The sequence below is a fragment of the Oxyura jamaicensis genome, chromosome 1 (genome assembly GCF_011077185.1).
Source record: "Oxyura jamaicensis isolate SHBP4307 breed ruddy duck chromosome 1, BPBGC_Ojam_1.0, whole genome shotgun sequence".
Taxonomy (NCBI): domain Eukaryota; kingdom Metazoa; phylum Chordata; class Aves; order Anseriformes; family Anatidae; genus Oxyura; species Oxyura jamaicensis.
In genome coordinates this window covers 85560067-85572184 of record NC_048893.1, presented here as the reverse complement: position 1 = coordinate 85572184, position 12118 = coordinate 85560067, and the positions used below count along the sequence as shown (strand labels likewise).

Sequence of the window (12118 nt, the reverse complement as noted above, 5' to 3'; positions counted from 1 at the left end):
GAATAGCACCAGTTCTGTGGATGAACGGCAGGCTTTGGTCTTAAGAGATGCCAGCCCAGTACTGTTCATTGCACTCAATAAAGACACACGAAATGAGAAAGAAAACGTTTCTTTCTGCCTCAGGCTAGCAACCTCCTTCGTGGCTGAGGCCAAATGACTGTGAGAAAGATGGATGGAGTCACTGATTTTTACCTCGGGGAACAAAGAGAAAATTCCAGCCATTCCTAACTGATATAGTACACTTGTACTGGTTTCTAGCAAAACACACGTGTTTCTACCAAATAGAGGGCTTGAGACTCGTTGCAGCTCAGACTACCTCCATGCAGAGCGTCTGAGTCCTGCCAGGCTATTTTTTTTTTTTTTCTGTGAAACTTGTCTTCATTAAAGAACCCCTTAATTTGTCAGTAATGAACGTAACATACCAGTACATCCCAATGGTGGTATTTCTAGATGAAAGTAGTAAGAGAAACTCTTGCCAGCTTTTATAGTAGCTAGTATGTGAGGGTCAGGTACTCCCTGAAGGGGACGGAAGATGGGCCCATGACCTACAGAGGGAAGCTGAAATCCAGGGAGCTTAACAAGCAAACCACTGGGCTGCTGGCTATGCTGGGCAATGTTTCCCCTGATGCTTCCTGCTGGAGCTGTTCCATTTTGTATAAATTATTTATTATTTACTGAGGCTGGGATGCAGAGCTTGGTCTCCCCCATTCAAGATGAATGCCCTCACAGCCAGGCTACGGAGCCAATCTTCTCCTCTGGCCCAATGAATATTTAATGATTTATGGAAGTGGAACAGCTCCATCAGGAGAGGAAGAGTGAGAGAAATGTGTTCATTCACGTAGAAATCCCACAACATCTCTTTGTGACTGCCATGCAGGACCTGAGCCAAGGACCTTTGCAGTGAATAGTATCAGCCAGAGGACCAGGGGAGACATGAGTACAAACTGGTGAGGTGCCACTGCCTCTGCTTCAGTGCAATTTCAGAGCAGCTCACGCCCGGTCAAGTTCTTGCCTCAGATAAAGCTGGTTTCTGTGATGGTTGTCATCAAAATGATGATGCCCAAGGTGAGGGTACAGGCTGCTTCACCCTGAGTAAGAACTTGGAGCTCTGCAAGTGGAGCTGTGATAACTCACAACACAGCTGGGCTTTGTGGCAGACTTTGGCAATGTGAGAGGTGGTGGGCAAGTGGCTGCCCCTTGGCTCCACAGCCGAAGCAAGGCCACCTGGGCTGGCAGTGTCAGCAAGGAGAGACCCACTGCACTGCTGAAATGTCCTTTGATGAGGGAGAGAAGTGTAGGCTAGCTCAATAGAGGGCCATCTTAGCACCCTGAATGGGTGCTTTTCCCACCACAGAGCTTCAGTTTTCCCACTCAACCCAGATGAGCCTCCTGCTCCAGCGTTTTGCGTGGTGTAACCTGGCTGTGCACAAGACATGGGGCTAACACGCTGTGCCCTTAGGAGGTGTCCCCAGCATTTGCAGCCGACCTGCTGGGTGCCCTCATTAATCAATTAATTACCCTTCTGATTGAACTGCTTTAGAGAACTGCAATTAAACCAAGATGACTACTGTGGGGCAGCCCCCAGATGCACTAGGTGCAGAGCTCAGAAAGTTTGGAGGATGGAAAGTCCCTCCTGAAGAAGGCAACCTGGCAGAGGGTAAAAACCACTCCCTTATTTGAACTAAACCCAGAACTATTGATGCTAGCTACTGCCCCTTCACAGGAACAGATTTCCCAGGATTGTTCCTCCCCTGTCCCAGCTCCACGCCTTTCCCTCGGGTCCTGTCGCTGTCCCCTCGTGAATGAGCTGCAGGCTGCCATGAGGCCTCCCCTCAGCCAGCTCTGCTCTGGGCTGAACAAACCAAGGACCTCAACCGTTCCTCATACATATTCCCCCCCTCCAGACCCTTCACCGTCCTCACAGCCCTCCTTTGGACACTCTCTAATAGTTTTATGTCCTCCTCACTGTGGTGCCCAGACCTGCACACAATACTGGAGGCGAGGCTGCAGCAGCGCAAAACAGAGACAATCCCTTACCTCAGCCCGCTAGCAGTGCTGCGCCTGATGCACCCCAGGGTAGCGTTGGCCCTTCTGGCTGCCAGGGCACGCTGCTGGCTTATATTCAACCTGCCATCGACCACACCCCACAGATGTAATCCGTGAGGTCACAAACCAGGGAGGATCAGGCTTTTGTGATGTGAGCTAGGAAGGTGCCCAGTTGTCCATCCAGCTTTTCAGGATGAGTGCTGTGAATCCTGCTCTTTCCACCCCTGGAAGGCCGTGATTAAGCAGTCCCAGATAATGGATTTGGGGTTGAGAGGAGGCTTGCTCTGCACCAGCACTGCCACTCCACGTTTTCTCTGAGTGGGGATTTCCCCACATGTGTTCATGGTTCAAAATTCCTCTTCCTACATCCAGGCTGTCAGAACCTGCGTGGTGACATCCTCATGTTGAAACAAGCAGCAAAGGCTCCCAGTAGCTTTGGTGGGAATAACATTAAGCCTGAAATGCCCCCCAGAGAGCTGCAGCTGTGTTTTGGTGCCCGTTCTGCACAAACACGTTGGGATCCTACATGTGCGCACACCAGCTGTGCATATGGGAAATATTAATAATATCTTGATGCAAAGAGCTTGTGATGTTGATGTTGCAACGGCTGGGGACAGTTATTGACAAGATGGCTGTGGAAGGCCTGACAACAGGCATTTAATTCATTTTAGCATCCGATTTTCAGAGCCTTGGTGTATGAAGATGGACTGAAACAAACTAACGATCTCTAAATGAAATTTCTCTTTCGTTTCAGCACAATATGGGAGGATGGCAAAGGGGAGAAAAAGAGACATTTTATATCCTCTCCTTGATTGTAATTCCCTGCCTTCAGCTAGATCAATATCACTTCTGCTAGAGATGGAGGCTGCCTTTGGTTTCCATGGCAATCTGGGTTGTTGGAGGCTTGCAGGCTCCATGAATCCCCAATTTATCAGCCTTCTAGGGTTTAATAATGGAGACCAGCAGTCAGGCTGCTTATGAATGGCACATGTCTTTTGGTCTGGGGGAAGGGAGGCGGGAGTGTGGTTTGTAGTAAGGGCTGCAGCAATTTGTTTCCCTGTCACTGACAGCTGAAGGGGGAGGAGAACAAGGGGAGGAGCAGCACATTAATTCTGGATGCACCGAAGGAATTTCTAGACCTTTTTGCTGCAATTATGGAAGATTTCCTCCTCTGGCCTCTTTTCCCTAAGCAACTTTGCTGAGGCAGGGGAAGAGAGCAACCTCACAGCCTGTCCTATGTGACAAGGTGGGAGCTGTAGACTGAGAACCCAAAGGCTCCGGCACTGCACGTTTCCTTCCTGTCCTGAGCCCTCTTTATTTCAGGATCAGCAGTGCATGAATGCCAGCAGGCTGCCATTGTTTTGGGTTCATTTTTCTTCCCCTACTGATCCTACCGCAATTGCCAGGCTGATCAGCAGAGCTGTCACTCACTGTGCTACTCTCTGTGCATCTGCCAGAACTATCCAAATGTGCACCTCCATCCCCAGATTGCTGTAAGCTTCACTCCCTGAATTAATTAGTTTTCTGGGATTGTCCTGGCTATATGGCAATCACTATCAGTCACTTCAGTAAGGCCACCTTTAGCTCATGTGGTGTTTCCATTGCTTCTTATCTTGCCTCTGATTTCTCCCCTATGATCCCATTGGGCAATCACAGTAAAGAGGCTAAAGAATAAACGGGTGCATCTTGTCACGCCCCTGGTGCTCTCTCTTAACATGCACTCTGTTTCTGTTGGGTGACACAACAGAATATTGTTGCATGAGATGGGGACTTCTTGTTTTTCAATGCATAAGCCAAGAACAGCTGCCAAGTGTTACATTCCACAGCTGGAAGCCAGTAAAAATATCTGTATTCAAGCTGTTCGAATCACAAGGTATTTAAGGAATTAAAAAAGGTAGCCTTTATGGTCTGCAGGACCTATGTGAAATCTACAGGGGTAAGGGAGGTGAAGAGCAAACAACTGGTGGGTTATTTCTCCTCAGGTCTTTCTGTTTCAGGGAGGTAAGGTAATGAATGCTGTTCTTCTACCTCCCATCTTGTGATGGCTTGTGGGGATATTACTGAGATTGCTGCACCATTTTGGCCTGAAATTAGGACTTTGTGGAATTTCAGAAATCACAGGCCTTTTTTGCTGAGTACCAGGACCAAAGTGCCGCACCTATTGAAAGTGGTGCTGTGTGCAGAGGAGCTGGCTGAGGCTGGAACGAAGAACTGAGGAGACTCAACCACCTGGGTACACCACAGGATCTTGTGTGGCCACAGCCCAGCTCTTCATACTGTGCTCTCTCTAAAATGCAGACAAAAGCCTTTGCTTTCCTTGCTGGGATGCCACAAAAATTAAATACTTCCATGATTGTGAGTTAGGCCATTGTTGCAGTGATGAAGACCAGTGCTTACATTGCTGTCTGCCTGTAGCAATTTGGGAAGGCTGCAATGGAGACAGCTCTTTACCTTCATAAAGGTCCGTGTTTGTCATAAATGTATGATTTGGTTTGTATAGCCTACCTGATCTGTATGTATATGTATATATCCTGTATGATCTGGATATTTTATCTAAAAAGACCAGTACATTACCCCGCTGGAAAGTCAAGCAGTGCGAACACCTTGGGCTACATTTGCCTGTAACAGTGATGGCAGCCGAGAAAGAGGTGGTGTTGCAGGAGAGCTCACGGCCTGAAAAACCTAACCACTCCCAAAGGCTTCTTCCAATCCTAGCTGGATTGCAATGGCCTCAATATAGGTACTGTGCATGGGAAGTCTGGGCCAAAAGTGCAGGCACTAGGCAGGAATAAAACACCTGCCAGCAGCAGGCGTGACATTTGTCTCAGCCTTCAGGCTTGGCTGCATCCATGCATGTGGGAAGGAAACGGCACCGGGAGGGAGGAGAGCCGCTCCTTTCCCATTCCTCAGGAAGCAAAAATATTTGCAAATGTAGCTGTAACAGGGTTGACACCTCACATTCGCGAGGAACATCCCCCCTCTCCTCTCTCCACCCGCGTCCTCCACCACTCCCATGTCTCTGGAGACCTCTCCGCTCCCGCCCGGCAGCCCAAGTTGGGAGTTTCCATGGCAACTCGGCAGCTGGTGTCTAGACACTGTGAAAGATGCTTCGCAATGGAGCCGGGAGCCTGACTCCCTCGGCACCCCCTCCCCGCTGCCATGCACCCCCAGCTCCGCTCCCCCCCTTCCCACCCTTGCAGGATGCCGACGCACGGTGGGATTTCCGCGGTGCTGGGGACCAAAGGCACCGGGAGGGAGGGGAGAGAGGGGAAATCCCTCAGCCACTGGCTCGGCAGCCTGACAAGGTGCAAAGGCAGCTGGGGCGACAGGTCTGGGGCTGGCTGTCCTCTGAGGATTGAGTAGGATCGGGGAAAGAGGTGGCTGTCCAAGCTTGGACCAAAGTCGTCAGCCATGGGACTGGCAGGAGTTGTTATTCTCTCTCTGCTGGTGCAAAGGAGGTTGGCAGGCATGGGCTGAAACAGAGATGAGGTGGTCCAGGAGTGGGAGGCCCATAATGCCATGTGTTGTGGCCATATTCACCTTTATGTTTCAACCATAACGGGCCATGTCTTATCCCTCACCTCCAGTATGTCCCATGTCCACTTTGTCTGCAGTGTCTATGAGCACAACACATATTACCCCCAATTTCCTGCTTCTTTGCCTGCTTCTTTTCAGCAGTTACTGGGCAGCTCTCCTGGACCTCCTGCCTACTATTTGCCGTGGGGACATCCCACCCCACCACCTTCTTGCAGGTTTTGCTGAGGGGATGCAGGTCTCCCAGGTGCCGCGTGCTCATCGAGACCCCCAGGGCTCACAGGAACCATGTAGCACCCTGGGTCCATCTGTAGCAAGTGAGGAGGTTGGGAGAAATGGTGCAGTTCAGCCCCCTGGGCCAGGCACAGCCACTCATCCAAAATCCCCGGCTGCTTCACTTCTCAGCGTTTTGCTGGGCCAGCGAAAATCTGTCAGTTTTCAGAAGCAGCGAGCAGGAAGGGCGTAGGATTTTAGCACCGTGTATGGCACATCGCAGGGCTGACTGCAATGGGCTAACTTGGATCGGGAAGGGAACTGCATAAGCAACAGCTCTGAACCCGAACTGCATCTTGTTTCAGCAGTCTCAGACCTACCATTGTCTGCCTGGAACTGGCTCCTGGCTGGCTAGGAGGACAGATGGATCGGGACAGATGAATCAAGCTGTGAAGCCTGGATCGAAATCTGGACCCAAATGTCGTTAAAACTAGGAGATGCTTAGGTCATGGATTTCAAATGGGGCCTTGCAGCATTCCTTATCCTCCAAAAAATGTCTCTAAACAGAGCAAACGAAGGCTGCTTATAACAGGGCAGCAAGACCCGGATTAATATTTGGAAGTAAATAGGAGGAGACCAGACAAGGCACAGGTTTTCAGTTCCATCTCTGGCCAAGCTACAGCTGGCAGAGGGCGGAGGGGGGAAGGAGTGAGCATGGCAAAAGGACCCACATTGTGGCTGATGATAGAGAAAGAGCAGCGGTTGAGGAGACATGGGCAATGCTTTAGCACAAAGGCATGTTCTAGCAGCACAATCAATATCAGCAATAATTATGCAAACAGTGGGAAAGCAGCAAAAGCAAAATCCCTGCATCTGTAGTGGAGTCCCAGAGTGTTTGTGCAATTTCTTTTATCTTGGCATCAGCTGTGGTAATTTAAAGATCTGCAGTGGAACAGAGAGGAAAAGGAAAACAAAACCCAAGCCACCAGCCACAAAAGAAATGATCAGCAGAGAGGTTACTGCTACTATGGTCATAAGCTGATGTCTGCTCTGATTTAATTAATCTTGGCAAGTCAGACGGGAGCTGGGCAGGTCCCAAGAGACAGTGTTTTACCCGGAAATCCACTCAACCTAATTTCTCTAATGTAGGGCAGTGGAGAGACTTGGAGAGGAGCCTGCACGCTCAGCCATTAGAGCGCAGCACAGGCAAAGGCAGCTGGAAGTGCCACCACCCAGCAATACTGCTGCCTGCGTGCCTGCCTCAGCTTTACAGCAACCAGAGCTGCATATGTTCGAGGCATTTGCTCACCAGCAGGGCTCACAGACATCATTCTCACCCTTTGCAGGAAATAAATGGAGTGCTGAAGGGCAGGAGCTCTCTAAGACCCTATTTCAGCATGGATCTGTAATTCATTTCTGTATCATTTCTCTTCTGTGGGCAAGGCACTTACAATTCCCTGTAAGGTACCTGTTGGATCTGTAGGTTTGAGGCACCTCTTGATACAGACCCTTAAGCTGAGAAGCAAACACACTTTAGCCTCTCCCACCAAACAGCTCTATCCCTTAAGCACTTGCACGGTCACAGCCTAAGGTTTGTCTGAGGCTTCCCCAAATGTTTCTCAGCTTGAGGCTGCCCCACCCAGCATGCTCAAATGAAGCAGGTTTGGTGGCAGCTCAGCTCATGGATGCTCATTGCCAATGCCAAATTATCTCATGCTAGAGGATGATTTGGACTGAGGAAATCACCATAGATTTAGAAAGATTAAAACAAAGGTTGAAGCTGCGATGCAAACCCCTCCTGAGTCTTATTTTGCTTAATATTACATCTCAGCCTTCCCTCCTGTACTGTTTCTTCAATGCATGCACATGTTGTTTTCTCATTTTTTGAGCCTGGGCCCTTCTTTTTGCTTTGTCTCTGTGGCTGGGATGCTCTAGAACAAATGTGGATGTCTGCACCCGTGCTAAACACCTTCACTTGATAAAGACATGGGTGTTCCCTGGCTGCAGCTCCTCTTGTCCTAAAGTAGGCATCTAAGTAGCTTAGGTTAATAGTCTTAAAAATTTTGGTTTTCTTTCCACTGCTTGGAAAGGGAGCACAGAGTGAGAAGACCAGCTGGAGATGTCTGTGCATAGATGCCTGATCATAGGTAAGATGCCTGTTATCTTCAACTTTCCCGTTTCGTGATCTCTCTGTGCTGCCCCAGTCCAGGTCCAACTTAAAAATAACTCACTGCCTCTTCCTTGTTCTCTCCCTTGTGAGAGGACACAGGGGACTCTCATCTTGCAGGAGGTCTCACAAAAGTGGTGCATTCAGAAGGGGCCAGCTTTAGACAGCTGAAAATTTGTCTACCTGGAATGACATGCGGTTGTTCCTCAAGCAGGAGACAGAACACTTCACATAAATGTCCTGAATTCTCACCTGCTTTCTTGTCACCTTTTACACCTAGTCCAACAAAGTGCAAAGTGAATGTGCAATGCCAAGGCTGTACAGTACAGTTTTGTCTGTGAACAGACTGGCTGCTACAAACCAACAGCTGCGACAGCCCAGAGTTCAAGGAAGTGGGAAATCAAGCCTAGTATCAGGTAAAAACAAACAAACAAACAAAAAAATGTAAGAAAGATCCTCTCTGATCTATGAAATCCCCCAGGATAGCTATCTAATAATCTCCCCAGGGACACCTAACAGCCCTTTTCTGGGACGCTGAAAACTAGGTTGGAGAAAACCCTGGAGACCATGCTGCATCAAACAAAGTGGTGAAGGGTGAGTCAGACAAACTGTCTCACCTCTTCTTGTGAATCAGAAACCACTATTAGCTGGCCCCGATGTCAGTAGGGTTGTGCTACCATGCTCCCATTGCAGAAAGAGAATCCTCTTCTTTCACTGCTATGATTTAGCAGTGCCACAGCTTGAACTTCATTTTTTATGCTGGGTTGTTTATCCTTTGTGATGTTACCTCTGTCTGAAGTTCATTACAGAATAATAACACCAGGTTGCTTCTTTTCCCTTGTTCTAGAGATCAATGAAATGATGCTAAAGCTGCTAGGAAGTAAGACAAAGCTTAGTGGCAGCAGGGTGCACCTGTGTGTATGCTATTTCCCCTCACTGCTTCAAAACCATGCAAGAAAAAAAAAAAAAAAAGGAAAGAAAAAAGAAAAGAGGAAGAATGGCTGGCTGAATTTTGCTTGATAGTTCTCGTCAGAAAGATAGACTTCTTGTTTATATTTTGGGCCATCCACAAAGGTGGAAATTGGCTTGACTTTGCCATGTGTCCAGTGTTTCGGTTGTCTGATCCCTCCCTGTTCTGCACAGGACTTAAATATGTGGTGAAGTGACTTCATAGGCTTTCTGGTGCTCCTTGACCTCGGAGTCAGTCCAGGCTATTTCAGCCATGGCAGAAGTCAGTGCAGGCTCTGCCTACCACCAGCTGCTCCCCAGAGAAGAGCAGCGGGAGCAGAAAGGCTCCTCTGCCAGCCAGGAGCCTCTGGGTGCCAGGGGCATTCCCTGGAAATCATATCTGCCGCTGTGGCGAGCCAACAGGGAACATAACATGGCAGAAGATCATGTTTCAGTCTATCTGCTTATCCTAAGAGCAAGAACAGCACAGGAAGCACTGTGAGCTATTCCATGTTGCTCTGAGATTGCCAGCTCCCCCACTTTGAATGCATCCAGGTTCCTGCCCATGTCACTAGGACTACTGTAGGAGCAGGACCCCAGTTTTAACTGCTATTGCAATGGGGACATCTGTGTGACCTAACCCTCTATATTGCTTGGACAAGGCTCTCAGCATAACAGCAGGTATTCACGTCCTCCCTGTGTCTGTCCTGTGCTTACTGCATTAGGAGCCCTTCTGTTGTGTAGTCTTGAGGAGGCTTTGGGGAGTCCTGGTTAAAACCTGTGCAGGTTTTCACTAAGAAGATGAAGAAAGTTTTAAATATAGTGAAATGCAGTGGCTGGGTCTTGTGTTCCTTAAGCTGTGTTGCCCATCCTTTGATGATCTTTCATTCATCTTGCATTAATGTATGGGAAAGCAGACATTTTGTCTTACTAGGATGTCTCAGAGCCTCCTAGCGCAGCTGCTGGCTAACATTTAGGTGTGGATGGTCATGCATACTCTCAGCTCCATAGTTCAACATGTGTCCTGCTACTAATGCCTTGGAGAAGAGCAGGATTAAAAGGATTCCCCTCCCTCTGCAGAGATTTAATCATTCAGGAAAATTAACCAAACTGGTGCAAGTTAGCTTGCTTTGCCTTCCGACTATAATTGGATCCTATTTTAATCAATAACCTATTTTGGTTTTGGTTCGTGGTTGTAGCTGTACTATATATAGAAGGAGTCTTTGAATATAATTCTGTTTTGCTGCTCAATGTCAAGGGAAAGCAAGTGCAGAGCTTTCGCTGACAGGGAATTGCAGGTGCTGGGGCTCAGGCCATGGTATTGGGTGATGGAGATGTTCCCACAGACTGTTTGTAAAATCAGCAGCTGGAGTTCACTAAAACAAAAGTTATTTGAAGGTCCAGAAGTAGAGCAGTTAGCACAGTTGATTCAGGGTGGGAAGATACACACACCTCAAAGGTGATCCATATGGAAATGGTGCATAGGAAAGCATATAAATGAGCGGCTGAGGAGCGGAGGGGGACAGGGAAGTGAGAATTGCAGCACCTGCTGGCAGTGCTGGAAGCAAATACAAGCCTGCCATCTGATGGCATCGAATGGACCAGGCAAGAATGAATAAATGGTCTCAGTCAGGAAAGATTTGTATCCCGGTTAGCAATCTGACTAATGCTAAATATGGGTGTGGGGATGCTAATCCTCACAAAATAAACATAGGCATGTGAGCATGAATATTGTTAAGCTGACAGCATTGGCCATGGTGTGTGTTTTGAATATGCCAATTAGCTTTGCCCCAGACAGCTCCCGGACACATCCACCCTCATTCGGGAGAGCAAGAGTTGAGCCATATGGACATGAGCTGTGTGGTGCCAGCTGGCCTCAGGGCCAGAGAGCAGTCCCTGGCCCATTTTATTTGCTGGTACAACATAATCTGATAGCCCATCACAGAAGCCAGGAACTGGCTGGTTCAAAGAGACCCCTGAGCCCACTATGAATGACCACGAGAGGCCCAGTGATGCTGTGGAGGTATATCAAGCGCCAGCACTGAGGTATGTGACATACCAATCTTGTACTCCTTCCTTAACCACCCAGGCCATTGGCACTTGCTTCTTTTCTCCATTTTTTATCCCAAATCGGGAATAATGCTGCTTGCTTGACTTCTCCACAACATGTGTGTGGTTTGAGGGGCAGTCAGTGAGGAATGGGGAGAAAAGGGGATATAGAGCAGACCAGCCACTCCAGTGCACTAAACCCTTGTGCATTATTCTACTGGCTGAACCATCGCCTTCACTTGTGGAAACCAATCCACACGGTGCACAGACCTTAGTGTTGCTTCTGAAAGAGGGTCAGGGACACGCCAGTATAGCCTGATCCAAAGAGGATGAGAGCTGGTCAGCAATAATTCAGAAAAAAATAAGGGTGCATGGTGTCTTAGACTGGATGAGCCCAACAGCAAGATCATTCCAGCTTGAGTGGTACTCAGTTTGCTTTGTCCCTCCTGGCTGTCCCAGTGTTGATTCCCTGTCTGGTTCTTTGTTGTGGGATTGCTACTAGCGTTCATTTTAACTTGCAAACAGTATGCTGGTGCAAGGTGTCTGACTGACAGGCAGACCCAGCCTCAAGTTACATCCATTGCTTCCCCCTGGGGCAGCTCTGCCTTTGAAAAGAGAGCCCAGAAAACTGGAGACAGCGACAGCTTCCTGAGTCCTGTTCTTGAAGGCATAAAGACATTTCTCTAGACCTCTGTTTGGTGTAAGAGAAGTCTGAATTACAGGTTATTATTATTTTTTCCCCTCTGGGTCTTAAAAGATTCGAGTGCAGGCAGAGTTTTCTCTTCATGACATCTTTAAGACTCAGCTGGGAGGGTCAGTAGCAGACATTAGGGGGCAACAACTCCATGGTGGTTGGCACAGCCAGTAGTTTCAATAAAAAGGTAATACAGGTATCTGATCTAGCTGATTTTAGCACATAAGCCAAGGGCTTCATTGGTATGTGTGATGAAATGAATGATTGTTGCATTCTGGTTGCACATGGTGGGGCTGGAGGCATTCTGGTGGGGCTGGAGGCATTTTGTGAGAGCCGTGTGCTCGTCTGCTAGGCTGAGCCCTGGCACGTTCTTCCCATGCACAGAGATGCCAGGAACTGTGAGACCTGGTCACTTTGGGAAGAGAGAAGCCTGAAGCCATGCAGTTGGACATGCAATGGCTGTGTGC

General features: G+C 48.5%; 1 protein-coding gene across 1 annotated transcript in view; it reads left to right on the top strand.

Annotated features, from left to right (window-relative positions):
• GAP43 (growth associated protein 43) overlaps window positions 1-12118 on the top strand; it is a 59706-nt gene that overhangs the window by 41608 nt on the left and 5980 nt on the right. The window lies entirely within an intron of this gene.